The 15,720-nt window shown below is 62.1% G+C and overlaps 1 protein-coding gene across 3 annotated transcripts in view; it reads right to left on the reverse strand.

Annotated features, from left to right (window-relative positions):
* Window positions 1-15,720, reverse strand: part of INPP5A (inositol polyphosphate-5-phosphatase A) — a 159,776-nt gene that overhangs the window by 75,001 nt on the left and 69,055 nt on the right. The gene's annotated exons all lie outside the window — the stretch shown is intronic.

A 15,720-nucleotide genomic window follows, 5' to 3' on the forward strand; every position in this document is an offset into this window, starting at 1 on the left:
GTACCCCTGAGCACCCAGCCCAGCCACGAGTCCCGGTCCCAGATATGGGGGGTGCTCTTTCGGCCTCCTGCCCCACAGGACACCGGACCCACCTGCTGGCACCGCCCTGCTTCATGCTCCCCAGAGAACTGCTCTTGGTACTGGCAGGCTGCTGGCTGGGACGTGGGGCTCCCAGACGCATGGGCAAGGCCCAGGCCACCCCCAGGATCATGCACGCAGAGCGGGATGCAGGAAGGCAGGAACGTGGCCAGAGACATGCACACTGTGTGCCCAGCTGGGCCCCGAGCGACACCTGCTGCACACAGCGCACCCCCCAGGCCCGCAGACAGACAGAACAAGACGGCGGCAACGCAGCAGGTCTGGGTGGGATGGGGAAGGCGCCCAGAGAAAGCCGGGAGCTAGATCGCTCGGGACGGGAAGCGAGGGGTGTAAGCGGCCCCCGCGCAGGCACACGGCACATCTGGGAGCCGACTGGCCAGCCGTGAACTGGAAGACGCTCCCACCCCATGTACCTGCCCCAGCACACAGAAGAAGGGCACTGAGGTCACCTTCCGAACTTCACACGGACGCCAGCTGCACAGCACGGGTAAAGCCGGAGCCTGCGGCTGCCTCTCCCGGAACGACCGGTTTCCTTAAGCGTAAGACGCGAGGAGCATCCGCTCACAGCTTCCAGGTGAAGTCAGCCCGATGCGGACACCTCCCTCTCCAGTCAGAGCCTCCGAAGTCCGGCCACCCAGCCGCGGCCCACGCGACCGGCCTGCAGCAGTGTTCCTGGTGCGCGGCTGCATTCCCGGAACCGCGCAGGTTGTGCATGTGCACGCAGGTGAGGGCTGCCGCGTGTGCACGCCTGCGGGGCGTCACCGGTCGGGGCGCCGGCACAACCACGGCTCCCGGGGTCCCCGTCCGGGAAACCACGGGTCTGCTTTCGGCCAGCCCAGGTTTGTTTGCGTTTTCAAGACCATCATGTCGATGGCTTCCCACAGAACGAAGGCTGAGCTCTTCAGCCCGTCCCCCTGACTGCTGAGCAGGACGGCGACATGTCCACCGGCCCGTGGGTGCGTGTCCTCGGCCGAGACGCGCTCTGCGCGTGACGACTCATCTTTGTGGGACGGGTTCCCTCACTGCTCTTGGGCAGACTCCTGGGAGCGGACGGGCCGGCTCAGGAGGTCAGTGTCTCTTAACTTTCTAAGGAAGCGCCGCAGTGTCTCCCCACGTGGCTGGGACCCGCACTTCCCCCACAGCACCCCCCAAGGCCCGGCTCTTCCTCGCCCTCCCCAGCTCTGCCAGCCACAGCCTTCCGCCATCTTGCTGACAGCCAGCGGTGTTGCGGACCTTTTCATGTGCCTGTTTGCAGCTTCTGTGTCTTACGTGGTCGAGTGTCTGTTCCAATCTTTCAAAAATTCAGTTGTCCGTCTGGTTAGTGCGAGGTTCTAAGAGTTCTCGTATGTGGTACCCCGGCAAAACCCCTTTGTCAGATATAGTTTGCAAACATGTTCTCTCGGGCTGTGAACTACCTGGTTTTGTGTCTTTTGAAGAACACGTTTTTTTCATTTTGCTGAACTGCAACAGATTAACCATCTTCCGTAGCAGTTGTATGTTCTGTGTCGCATCCACAGCAAAGCTGAGGTCACGGAGGCTTCTCACCTGCATGTTCGTGCTGGAGTTTGTGGTTTTAGCTCTTACGCTGGGTCTATCGTCTGTTCAGAACTGGGTGTTCGTAACCTGTGAGATAGGGCTGACTTTCTCCGAGGTCATCTCCTGTTGGAAAGGGTCGCGCCTGCCCCCGACACCCCAGGCTGCCTGACACCCTGACACCCCAGTCCTGGGCCTGCTCCCGGCTCCCACTCCGGCCACAGTCTGGTGATGTGGCTTTACATCAGGCTCCTCTGTCCTGATGACTACAGACTTACAGCAACTCTGCATCGGACGCGTAAGCCCTCATACGTGCTCATCGAAGGCCTTTCTATGTCCACCTGAGTTTAGAGCTTCTCCAAGAAGCTCTCAGATTTCCACTGGTATCTTCACATCAATGTGGGAAGAGATGACCTCTGAACGGTACCGAGTCCCGGACCCTTGAACGGGGAAAGCTCTCAGATTTCCTCTGGTTCCTCCCAGTGACAGGTTGTAGCGCTCACGACACAGGTCTTGCCTATCTTTGGCCTAATTTATTCCTAAATGCGTTTCATTGTGAAGCTACTACAAATGGTAGTTACTCAAATCCCAACTGAGTCCTTCCACGCTGACAGCATTAAGCACTCACTGCGGGACCAGACTGTCCCGGCAGAAACGAGCCGCTCCTACATGAGCCGATGCCTTCTGACGCCGCGGAAGCACCTCACTGGCGTTCTTCCCTTCCGAAGAGGACTCCGTCTTCGTTAACTTTCAACGTAGTCCCATCCATGAAGCCGACCCGAAGCTTTCAACAATTTGTACTAGGCTCTGGGCTGTGTTTTTAACAGGGACAGCACAGAGGGGCGCCGACGCACATTCGGGGGCACGGTGTGTGCGGTCTGGCTAGAGGGAAAGGGCAGACTTTCCTCTAGGACGGTCCGTCCTGCTGAGATACAGAAATCCCCAATGTCTTCCGGAGTTTGGGTTTGGACCCACTTCTCTCTAGTGGTCACGGGCTACACCCGCCAGGCGGCGCGAGCTTACGGGGCAGACGCGGCAGAGTGCGGTCAGCACGGCAACGGTCGGCACGGCAGCAAGCATGCAGAGCCGGAGCGGTGGGGCTCTTGAGTCCAGAACAACCATCTTCTCTTCTCCGTCTTTCCGCAGCTCTGATAAACTCACCTCTTTCCCCAAACTACAATGGCTGCGCGAGGACCATCTAACCCTCTAAGTCCTCTCCCTGGGGTCCACATTTCATCAGGCTCCGTCGCCGCCCGTCTCTCCGACAGCCTGGGCCCCGACGGCGGAGCCAGCCCTGCGTCAGCGCGCTGGGGCCGGATGCACACGCCACCGCGCCCTCGCCACCGCCTCCTCTCCCCTGAAGTCTTCTTTGAGGTTCCTCGAAGACAAGGAATCTCTGACTTCTAGGGTATTTTAAGTTGGTAAAAAGAAAAAAAAAAAATCCCAGTCCTGCAAGTCATCCGATCACTTTGATGGTCCCCTACCCAGAGAAAACTACTTTCTTTTACCTGTTTTCTTCCGGTATTCACGTCCGGGTCGCTAAAGCTCATCATGCCACTTCCTGATTTTCTAGTTTTCAACATTAACTATTGACTTTCCTGGGGGGAAGATAAAGACTCACTTCCCTCAGCCTGGTTTCCTCTTCACGCACGCGTCACACACACGCAGCCCTGACCCCCCATCCTCGAGACGCAGACCCGTTTTTACCTGGATTGGGGACCAGCCCAGCACCTTTCCTTCTCCAGCAGCTTCTGTCTGCCCTGCAGTCACTACTGCCGTCTGCCACGTGCGCCGAGCCTCTGTGGCGCGACCCTGGCCCACCCCAAGCCCCGCTCGTCTCACCGCGGGATGCCGTAGCACATCAGGAAACCCATCACGTACCACTTCTTGGGGAGCCTCTTAGAAGCCGAGGCAGCTTCAGTACCTGCTCCCCTGCCTGGTACACAGTCCCCTCCTGGGCTCTGTCTTCACTACCCGTGGGGACTCCCTTGAGACTTGGAGCTCAGGCCTCACACACCAGAGCACACTCTCGTGTTTTCAGAGCCGGATGGGAAGGACGTCGTGTCCAAGAAGCAGAGGAAAGCTCTCTGCACACATCTGGCCGCGATGGAGACGACCCCCATGCGTGCGTGAACAGTGCCACACACCTCAAGGGACCTGCCGTGTTCGAATCCCCTCTGCTTTCTGTCTTTCCCGGATTCCGTGCCCACCTTTCTGGATACAGTACCTCACGACAGAGCTTCCTGACACAGGGTGCTGGGACATACTTTTTCTCAGATTGTACATACCTGATATACTCTTCATTTTTGCATCTGTGCACTTGCAGACTGGCCCGATGGGAATCTCCCGCGGTCAGTTCTGGATGCCAGATGTTGAGGACACTGTTCCTGTCTGGCATCGGCTTTCCAGTGTGGCCCTGGAGAGGGGATGCCCCTTGGGTCCGGACTCCTTTGGCGAGAACTTGCCCTTCCCTGTCTTCCTTCAGAGCTGCCCTACAGCTGGGTCTCTGTGCCCCCATCAGATAGGCCATGGCCTTGGGGGTGGCAGGGGAGGGGGCGTCGAGAACCGTGTGCTCGCAGTTGGCAGCAGGCCATCCCCAAAGAGGCCCCGGAGGTGCAGATCCACGTCTACTGTGGCCTCCGCGCACACACGTGCCCAACCGGGAACGCCTCCTCCTCCTTCCTTCCGTGGTGGCTTCCGCTCACCTGTAGCAGGTGCACATGAGACGTCAGCGCCCCCGAGCAGCCCGTCTGTGACTCCCACATCTGTGAGGCCCCGGGGTCTTTCTCACGCTTGGAAACGACACAGTCGCGCACTTGGGCCCTGAGTGTACGTGCTCCATGCGGTCGGAGGACTTGAAGGTGCATCCCATCGCATGTAGCGTGGTCAAAGTCGCGTGTCGTGAGCGTTGGTCCTCGGAGTCCGTCCGCTCAAGGACCAAGGGCACGAGGGCGCTGGGAGTGGTGCGTGGGGAGCCGGCACCGCGTGTCGTGCTGTGTGGAGCCCAGACGCGGCGCAGGACAGAGCTCTGACCTGGCCGGCAGCAGGTGGGAGCTGCTGGACTTCCCTCCTCCTGCTTCTCCCGATTAAATGAATCTAAGGACAGGCTGGCCACTGGGAGCGGAGTCTGGGTACCCACGTGGGCACAGAGGTGACCAAGTGGCCTGACTTCTCGACGGCTCAGGTTCTGCCTTATTGCCTGCCCGTAGGTGTTCTCTCTCAGGAGAAAACGAGTTCCTGTCCGTGTCTGCCACGTCCCCCTGCAGTGCAGAACACGTGGGCCCACGGCAGGGCCTGACCTGGGCTTGCGGACGGAGTGAACCTGTGTCTCAGCTCACCTCCACTGTGGGGCTGCAGTTCCAGAGTTTGGCCAAATCTGAGCACGGCTGTCCTTCAAAACTCAACTTTTTCATTGGCACTGGGGACACGCTGCCTGCGGACGGGTCAGCTTGCTGCTGCCCAGTGCCCTGCCTTCCCCACGGGGGAAGGGGACTGGGCGCACAATCCACAGCTGGGTGGCCATACCTGCCCCTGGGGCTGAGACCGCAGCAGCTCTCTGCCGCTCCAGTTCTGGATTCTTCCAAGAGAACGCTTTTGATTTCTTTACTTATTTATCTATTTGAGAGTGCACACGGTGGGGTCGGGGGAGGGGCGGAGGGTCCCCGCTGAGCACAGAACCCAACGCGGGGCTTGATCTCATGACCCTGAGACAATGACCTGAGCTGAAAACCAAGAACAAGAGGCTTCACCGAATGAGCCACCCAAGTGCCCCTAAGGGAACCCTCTTTTTTAGAACTGTGTGTACCTAAAGTGTAAGGCCGGAGGATCTGGGGTGCCCTTCTCAGCACCTCCCTGTCCTGCCTGAGGGCCCAGGCCTTAATGGAGACCCTCCCTGTGCCCATCAGCCTAGAGCGTGGGCTCCCAGGGCAGAGGTCGCGCGAGCACCCACGGGCGCCAGCCCCGCACGGAGAGCAGAGCGCCCACGTTCCTATAACCAAACGGAAAGGCTGTGAGTCACGTGCATGGCAGGGAAGCTAGACCAAGCCTCGGCGGAGAAGAGCAGACCCCGGTTCGTAAGAAGGAGGCCAACTCGTGGCCTCAACTCCCCGTATCAGCCGAGGCACGAGGAGGACCCTGGCCTGGCATCCCCCCAGCGGCCTGCTCTGGGTCCCTGGGGAGGAAACGGGGCGGCAGCACCCTCAGACCACTTCCTGCTGGCAGCAAGCCCCCCCGTGGACGTTTAGGGGGAGGCATCATCCTTCTAAAATCTGTGTCCTTGTCTGAAACACCGTTTCTAGAGGCAGATGCCGTGCCCAGAGCAGAGAGAAATGCCAGGAAATGGCGTTACAGTCAGAAAACAGGACTCTGGGACTGGACGCTCTGGATATCTGACAGTCAGAGTTGAGCTCTCTGCTGGGGAGCGGCTGCCTCTGCCGGGGGCTGGCGCGCAGCACGGGGCTCCTCCTACCTCCCGCCCCAAACCCTAGAGCAGGTGACCATCCCAACGGGGCCAGCACACCACACAGGGGCTGCCCCCACATGTGCATCCCACCAGCGTGGCCGCTGGGGAGCACGGGTCACCCGCAGGTCCCAAAAGGTGCCTCCTGCTGAGTGCTGACCCGAGCCAGCCCAGGCCCCGCAAGCCTCCTGCTATGACCTCCCAGCATGAGCGACAGACACGACACGTGTGGAAAAGGGCAGGCCATTGCTTCTCATGGTGTAGGAGCAGGGCACCAAGCAGGGGCACGCCGGGCCCCCCCGGAGGAGGACGTGGGGCACACAGGGTGCGGAGGGCCGGCATCCCCCGAGAGGCCCCGGAACAGAACCCCCTCTTCCTGCCGCCTCCAGGGTCTAGCCCGCGGACCTCTGTGCCTGGCCGCCTCTCACTCCGGACACCACTGAGTGGGAAATGGTCATGGGGAGCCCTGACTCCCAGGGCAGCAAGATGTGCTATCGGCTGTGAGCCCTGTTTTAAGTCCAAAGTCTTCCCACAAACAGAAGTGGCCATCCCCCACTTCCTGCCTCCCTGCCAAGCTGCCCCAAGGACCGACTCCTCCCACTCGCCGGTGTGGCCATGGGGACCAGCCCAGAGCTCTGGGATCTCCCCCATGCCCACCAACAGCGATGACGTCTGTGACTCTGGGCTGCCCACCATGTCTGACTCGGCCGCGGGCTACCGGTGCAGGCTGGGTCACGGCCCTGCGGGTACGGGGCTTACGGAGGCCGGGGGTTCTGCTGTGCCCGGACACACCTGCGGTGTGGACACACCCAGCAGCTCCTCAGAAGGCATGGAGCCCGATAAAATTAACCTTGTGGCAGCCACCCGCCCCCGCTCAATACCCTGCGTCACCTCATCTGTTAGAGGCAAATAAAAAAGTCAAGCCTAAATGTATAAAAAATTATGATAGAAGCCCTAAATAAGGCAGCGACTGCAAGCTTATTGAGTCAAAAATCAATCAATCAATGAGCGAGTGGGTCAGGAGCAGCTCATAAGCCCCAAAGAAATAATTTGCCCAAACACTGGGATTTAACAGTGGAAGACCAAATTTCAACACTTTTAGGAAGTAAATAATGAAAAATCAATTCAGAGGAAAAACAGATCAAGAACCCTGGACCTGACGTGCCGACACATTTATTGCCGCGACGGCTCCTCGGCTGACCCGAAAACTTCGGGAGGCGCGTATTACTTCCAGCACCTTCCAGAGATCAATATTTTTAATTTGGATCCGAGTTATTATTTTTCACATCACAGCAGCGGGGAGCGGAGTAAAGTGGCTCATATTTTAGTGCTAAAAAGATCGATATGACAGCTTCACCTTCACCGCGGGCCCCGCCGCCGGCCGGCCGCCCATCACCGTGTCCCGCGGGGCTGCAGGTGCTGCCGAGGGGAGCTGGTCGTTACCACCGGCAAAGCAGACAGTGTGATTTAGCTGAGCACAGAGGGCCCAGCGCCCTCGGAAAACCAATCTTGCTCCTTGCACTCCATCAGGTCTGTCTGGTCCCACCGGCAGGGCGCGGAGGCCGGGCGCAGCCACGGGAGGGGCCTCTCCCAGAACAGAGCAGCTCCCTCATCAGAAACGCATCTCCTTCCTTCCCCTTCCTCGGATCAAAGAACATCAGTGAACTCCATTAATTTTCCATAAATTTCCCCTAAAATCGTACTCAGGAGAGCAGAGATAGGACGAGGGGCTGGTCGTGGGGGCACACCTCCTCCAGGAGCACACCTTCCGGCTGCCCCTCTCTGGCAGGCACTTGGGCCACTGGGGAGCAGGGAGGGGCCTGGACTGGAGGGAAGGAATACAGCAGCGGCCACACTCCCCTGCCCCCGCCCCGAGCCCTCCAGCAGACCCGGGTCAGATAGGAGGCAGGCCTCCCAGGAGGGAGACCCAGACCCTCTCAGAAAAGCGAGTCCAAGGTCAGCACAGGGCCCCTGGGGCCTGTGCTCCCGCGAGAACACCCTCCTCTCGGCGGTGCTAACATAGCACAGGGCTGGACGTGAGCACGGGTGCCCCAGAACGGAGAGCGGCAGACAGAGGGAGGAGCACAGTCTGGAGGGGACCAGGAGCCCTGAGCAGGTGCACCGGAGTGGGAGTGGGGGAACGTACCACGAGGTCAGGGGCCAGCCCCTCCTGGGGTGAAGCCAGGGCCCCCGGGGCAGGTAGGGCCCTCCCAGGGTGGACGGAGCCCTCCAGGCCCCAGGCCCTCCCCCCAAGACACATGGTCTGAGGGCAGGGAACAGAGAAGCAGCCTCAGCACATCCCTCGGACAGGGGAGCTTCCGAAGCAAAGCTTTTAGGCCAGGGGCGGGTGAGGGGTCCCCTGGAGAGGAGCCTTCCGGGGCACCTGACGGTCTCCGGTGTCCTTCCTGCACACAAATGAAGCCAGGCTCCCGGGATGCCGTGGCGTCCTCACAGAAAAGCAGCTCACCCAGGCACCTCTTTCCAAAAACCAGATCCTCCAAGGGCTGAAGGCGCCGGCTGGGCACGGCGGGCAGTGGAGGCGTCTGGTCTCCTCACCACAGGCCAGAGCCCACGCGCTTCCCCTGGGGCCTCTAGGTGATGCCAAGTTCCCGGTGCTCAAGGACGCTGACACGGTTCTGGCTTCAGACCCCTCTGCCCAGAAGGAGCCCTGCTCCGAGAGCTTCGAGAAGACAGCTCGCATGCGTGAAGGCAGGCCTGCGGTCACAGAAGTGCTCTCCACTGATCCCATGTGCTCTCGGTGCGGCGAGGCCTGAGGACGAGGGTCCGGCTCTGGCCTGCCACTGCCTGGGGGCGCTCAGTCTTTCAGATCCTCTAGGGGCCCACAGCTAGGGCCCTCACGAGACGGCCTCCCTCCTGGGCCACCAGCAGTGCAAACACCAGCCCAGCGCCAACGAGGATGGCTGTGCCAGTCCCGCCAGCCCCTGCCCGTCCCACAGGACACGTCGGGTCTGCTCGGCAGACACAGCACCTGGGCTGGGTCCGGCTGCTGTGCACACATCTGGGGTCGCCGCCCACACGCCAGGGACTAGCGAAGGCGCCATCGTGGGCTGCCTTCCTGTGGCGGACGTGGCCAGGCCCGCCGTGGGGACAGGGCCACAGCAGCCGTGGCCGTGCCATCCACACTCTGAGCCAAGGGCCAGCCCCACTCCCTCCTCCCTGCCTGGCCATCGGCATATCTGGGCTCTCAGAGGCCCCACGGGGTCCTGCCCTGCGGCATGCAGGCTAGACCAGGGGCTCCCAGTCCTCCAGCTTCCCGACCACACACACGGCCCAGCCGGCGTCTGCCACTGAGCGGGAGCTGCAGAGAGGAAGCCGCCGGATGAGCCCGTACGTCCCACACGTTCCAGAGCGCTGCTGTCCCTGAACCCCGAGGCCTCCCCGGGTGCCCGGCACCGGCCTGCAGCGCATCGCAGTGGCCTCGACATGGCGTGCGGGGTGCCCAGGCCGGCACGTCCTGCTTCGGGAGCCGGGTGCCCCCATCCTTCTCCTGCCAGTGGGGGCAGGATGGGGTCGCCAGGGCAAGGGAGGGGCTGTGGGGGTGGCCTCTGGCCGGAGGAGCCTGGAATTCACCCGCATAAACGAGCCTGTCCACCCCACCCCGGGCCTGCCCGTCACGCAAATGAGCAGCAGCACAGACGCTCACTTCTGCACTGAAGCAAGACGAGGCAATTATACCAAAATAAATTTGCAATTTCTTCCTCATTTAGCCACTTCTGAAGCCAGAGTCTAGGAAAGCCGTTACCTCACACGCCCTATCGACGTTCAGCGTTTCGTGTGGTAAGTGACGTGTTTTCTCCGCCCCCCGCGATGTGAGACTCCTGTGCTCTCACGGCTCCCATCGACAGATACACAGAAGGCCTGGAAAACGTCCCGGGCCACTTCCTCTGCGTCGAGGTCTGCGTGGCCGTGCCCTGCTGCAAAGTCAGCAGCGACCGATGCCGAACGCCGGAGAACGCAGTGGAGATTCCTGGCAGGCCAATCCTGGCAGGCTTCCTGGGGGAAGCACTTCAGAGCCTTTCGGGAACCCAAGCACACCCTGCAGTGGGGGTGCTTGCCGCAGTCCAGACGGGAGCAGCTCCCTCCAAGCAGGTACAGAGCTCCGTGTGTCCTCTGGGGACCCTGCCTCCTGAGCCTGCACAGCCCCGCATGCCTCCTGTGCTGCCGGGCCCAGCACACACGGTGGGCCGGGGAACCTGAGCGCCCAGGTCCAGGAAGCCGGCCAGGCCTGGAGAGTCCCGCCTGCCCTGGAGCCCATCCCCGTGCCCGAGCAGGTGTGCGGATTACCGTCACATGTCACGTGCCCGACTCTGACTGCTCCTCCACACAGACCCAGTCACGACCCGGTGAGGTGCAGACGGGACAATGTCCTCGGGGGGCGAACAGGACAGCAGGGGCGGGGGCACGGGCAAAGGGCGGGTGTGCTCACGAGCGGGGGGAGGGCCCCACGGGAGAGGCGGAGGCCGTGCACAGCAGGGAACGGGGGTGCACACGGAGGGCAGGGCTGGGGGGTGCCAGTGAGCGAGGGGGGGAGAGGCAGGACGTACGGCAAGGTGGCTGCCACCTCCTCCCAGAAGACGGGCACCGCTGGGCCTCCGTCCACGGGGAGCAACCCAGTGACCGCGATGCCTGCCTCCACCTGCCGCCCCGGTTTATGCATGTTCTAGGAGGCGGGGGCGTCCCATGGACCCCGGGATGCTGGGGATCAGCCCAGGGTGCCGAGCGGTGGCCGCTCGCTTCTCCACCAGATGCTGTAGTGTCCCCAGCGACCTCCGGTCTGTCCCCAGAGTGAACTGCAGGTCACGTGGCATCCCACCTCATAGCGCATGGGAGGGACCCGGGAGCAGGCAGGAGGTGGAGGAGCAGGGGGACGGGGAGGGGGTGCCCAGGGGCCCAGTCCCACTTGGAGGGGTGTCTCCTGCTCTCCTCCCCAGCCAGTCCTGGCGCAGCAGCAGCAGCAACACTAACCTGTCCCACTACCTGGCGTGCTTTGTCCACGTGGCAAGAACAGGACAAGTGTGCCTTCAGACCTGCCACGGATTGACTCTGGAATGTCTGCGTTCTTTGTGGGCAGATCCAAAAGCCTTAACAGGAGGTTACGAGCTCAGAGCCTGCCGGGATGCGAAAAGACTCAGCACTGAGGCGCGGAGAACACACCCCTCGTGGAGAGGGCAGCCGGGCTGTCCACTGCTTCCCGCGCAATCCAGCAGCGGCTGGCAAGGTCCGGTCCTCTCGGGCAGTCCAGGCAAGCGTCCAGGCTCAGGCACCTTGGGGGCAAGCCTCTTCCTTGTGGGGTCTTTGCTGCCCTGTGGCTTCTAGCACACCCTGCCCCTCCCCTCCCCCCACCTCGTCCCCTGCCTTGCCCTGGAGGAGTCCATCTCCAAACGTGGGGGCCCCAGGCCCGACCCATGGTCTTAAACAAATCTAAACCGCGTCAGGCCTCCATCCTGAGCTCACGCCGGCACAGCCACAGCCCTGCCCCCGACGGGGAGGGACAAAGGGCACCCACGTCGCACACAACGGAGCTCGGCTCTCCCGTTGCTCTCTCGGACGCAGAGCACGCCCACCGGGCACCCGCGATGGTGGCTGGACCCCAGGCCCTGGACCAGAGCATGAGGGCGACAACCGGGGCTCAGGGGTACAAGGCAGTGGAGTGCCAGAAGTGAGGGGAGCCAGCAGGGGTGCCCCCGGGGCAGGTGCCGCAGGAGGCAAGGGCCTAAGGGCACCCAGGGGCCCCCACCCTGGGCCAGAACGCGAGCCCCAGCCCACCCGTCCAGCTCACACGTGGCTGTGCAGACGCCCGGGGCCGGGGCCCTCAGTCTGTCCCAGGGACGCCCGCGCGGTCCATGGACAGGACGGGGCCCTGCTCTCCAGAGCCCAGCTGCGCCCCGAGGAGGCCGACCTCCGGTGTTGGCGTCCCGGGAGAAACGGGAGCAGGCACTGACCGGGGTGGCAGCCAGGCCCCCGCACGGGGACAGCTGGTCTCAGGGAAGGGCCCCGTGTCTCCTTCGAGCAAATCTAACAGGATCCTTGTTTTAAGTCAGAAAAGCCTCGGGAGCGTCTCCTGGACCAAGTGCTGCTCTGGCGCCACCTCCTGGTGACGGGAAGCATCGGCCCCCCCAGCCCCCCAGGTCGAGTCCCCCAGCTCAGACTTCCTCCAGTCCACAGCCCCCCGCCCCAAGGCCCAGAGGCCCCTAGGTCCAGAGTCCCCCCAGGGAGACCCCCGTGGTCCGGCCTCCCCAGGCTTCTGCAGCACGGCAGACCCCCACGTGGGGTCACGCTCACAGACCCGGTGCTTTGGGGTCACCCTCTTTCTGGGAACAGACCACTATTTTCTGATCCTTATTAATACCTGTGACAGCATTTATGTATAAGATAAATTCATTTCAATTTCCTTTTCCAATTAATGGCCTATTATTTGAACCACACTCAGCTAAAAATATTGCTCCAATACTATTAATCTTGTAAAAATTAAATTTTCCTCCTGCGACAGCCAGAGGCCAGCAGGTGCAGGTGAGGGAGTGGCCCCAGCCGACGCAGCCCAGCCCTGCCCAGGACTCGGGGGGCGGCAGTCCCCGTACCAGGCCATGCGGAGAACCCCAGCATGCGGCGCGTGGAGAGACGGTACGCCACGGGCCCCAGGTCAAGCAGGATCTCATGGTGAACCCTCGGCATCTCGGTCACAAGCCGGGACGGCACACGTGCACGGACCTCTGTGCCCACCCCAGGAGGAGCTCTGGCTGCGTCTGGAGCACAGGCGCCCCTTTCCCACCCACCCAACACGGCTGTCCAGTAACCTAGTGGCCATTAACGTGCCTCCCATGGGACGGCGACTGCGGGAGAGGACCCCCACCCCCACCGGAGGATGGGGACCCTAGAAGGAAAGCCAAGCCACAGCACTGCAGGTCGGAGAGCGCTTACCCCCGCTGTCGGCAAGCCAAGCACTCCAGCCTGTCCCCTGACACCATGCAGCAGCTCCCCACCTGCAGCCGCAGCCACAGGGGCTCAGACCTGCGGTCCCCATGTCCCCGTGCCAGGTCAGTCCAGCACAGCGAGGGGCCGCCCCCAAGCACAGTCTCAGGCTCGAACCAAGCACCACGGCCGGGATTCTTGCAGATGCGTCATCTCTGCATTTACGACCAAAAGAGGAAAGTGCTGCCAATTTTAACAGAAATGCCATGGATCTTGGATGCACCTGGTCTCAGATGCTTTAAATTTGGAAACGTGTGGGCTGAAAAACAGGCCAAATGTAGCCTTACCGCAAAGTATTTCCACGCGCCAGCTGGACAGCAAGATGCCAGCGGGGTGAGAGCATCGGCCGCGGGCTCTGTGCTCTCTCTCGGGCCGCGGGCTCCGTGCCCCCTCCTGTGGCTGCAGGCAGGTCCCCCAGACACAGTCTGCCAGGCCATTGGCCACACGGCCGTCCCGCAGTGGGAAACACTCGGGTATTTAAGATTATTTCCAATTTTTGACATCACGTAATCTTGGGGGCTTCAGACACCGCTTTCTGCGAGAAAGGTTATGTTTTCAAGGAAACTGCTGAGTTACGGGACAGCCTCTTTCCAGGCGTTTGTTTTCCCACCGCAAACTGCAGAATGACGTTTTGAGATAAATCTCGGGCTGCTGGGAAACCAAGCAGTGGCTCCTGGGCCCGACAGCCGCCGACCTTGTGCCTTCCCCTTCTCAGCAAGTGAGCACTTCTGCGGAAGAGAGACGCAGCTGTGTGCACGCGACAGAGACGCGGGGCAGACGGTGGAGAGCGCCACAGCGACCACTTCAAGAACATTCAGGAAACTTCCAGAAGCAAGCGTGAGAGAGACAGACGGACGGCAGCAGGCACCAGGCCTTTCCGGGAGGACCCTGTTTCTTCTCTCAAGTTCGCCGGCCCATCTACTGAGCACTCACAAACCCCCCTCGGCCCCAAGTGGCCCCAGCCCGGCCTCTGGCAGGTCCCGGCTTGGCCCCGGGGAGCCTCCTGACCCCGATGGCCGCAGCCTCGTTCCCTAAACACCATGGCTCTGACCTGTGGGGCGAGGCTCACTGGACGTGCTGTCCTGCTACGGTACCATCTGACTTTGCTGGTTTTGCTTTCTCTACCTATTTCCTTTGTCACACACTAATGCTCTTATTTTATGATTTCCTTCCTTCTGCTTGCTTTGGGTTAATTTGCTCTTACTTTCAAAACTGCCCACGCTGAGCATTTAATGCCACAAACTCCCCTCTGTGGACCCCGCGGGCGCAAACTCCCCTCTGTGGACCCCGCAGGCACATCTCGCAGACCCTGACGGCTCCTGTTGGTCTTCCAGGTCACCGGACCCACGGTTCAAACTGCTCTGTGACATTCTCTGGACCCATGTGCGGTGTATTTCCAAATACCTGGGAGTCTTCCAGACACCGTTTCTGTTTCCTTCGCGTCTATCTACTCCGTGCTGGGGCGACAGGTGTGTGACCCTGGCCTCACACCGGATCCCCACGCGTGTGTGAGCCGCTCGTGGATGTGCTCTGAGGCCAGGATGGGAGTGGCTGGAGCCAGGCGGAGCCCTGATATGTGCCCTCGGGGCGCCCGCACGCCCGTGGGGCTGCGCTGCACCTGTCTGGAGAAGCTCCCGGCGAGCCTGCCTGGGAGTCTTCTTCCAAGTCTCCTTGACCCTCACTTGGAAAGACGTTTCTGAGGAAACGTACGGGCACAGCCGGGACCCGCCCCGTCCCGCAGCAGCCGACCGGGCGACGGTCTGTGACAGCCATTTCTGTGGCTGCTGCTCTAGTCGGTGTCCTGCCACGGCGGTGGGGTCACACGGGGTCCACCGGTCCATGAGGGGAGGCGTCGGAGCCCGAGCTGCTGCCCATCTGGTCTCAGGGCCGTCGGCGGTCTTGTCCGCGTCCGCGAGTCTGACACGGGGCACACACACCCCGCCCGCGGCGTCCTCTTGAGGACGGACCCCCGTGTCCCTACGACGGGTCCCGCTGCCCGCGGCACTGCTCAGGCTGAGGCCAACCGTGGCCCCGACACACTTTCGCCTCCTCGCGTGCATCTGCAGGGCACCCCCGCACGGCTCATTTTGAAACACCAAGTCTCCCGCCGAAAGGAGGTGGGTCAGACGCGAGGACGTGTCCCGCAAGGAGCGGGGGAGCACGGACCGCCGCGCGACGTGGCAGCTTCGGGGCACAGCAGAGCGCGCCTGCAGAGGCCAGCGCCCCGGGGCACGGGGATGCGGCACACGCGTCGTGAGGATGAGCCTCAGTGGGGAATGCCGCCGCCACCGCAAACCTGTGACGGGAACGACCTGCGCCATCTACGCGGTTCGTCCGGTTTTTAAAAGCCTCGCCCCCGCCCCCCGTGTCTGCCCACTTCCTGTTTCCGCTCCTCCTGGGGTCCCCGTGACGCGTGTGCCAGCAGCCCAGACGCGCCGTCCCGGGCAGGGACATCCCGATGTCCTTCCGCGCTCTGTTCTGAAGGGCTCCCCCCGCCAGGGCCCCCCAGGCACCTGCCCTTCGTACCGCTCCGCGGCACCGGCCCCGCTGTTCACCCAACCGATGCCGTTTGCCACCCGGCTGTGGTGCTTTTCGCCAGAACACGTTCCGACAGGACGCGAAACTAGGTCCTGCCACCG

Source organism: Mustela lutreola, chromosome 4 (assembly GCF_030435805.1).
Source record: "Mustela lutreola isolate mMusLut2 chromosome 4, mMusLut2.pri, whole genome shotgun sequence".
In the NCBI taxonomy this organism is placed as follows: Eukaryota; Metazoa; Chordata; class Mammalia; order Carnivora; family Mustelidae; genus Mustela; species Mustela lutreola.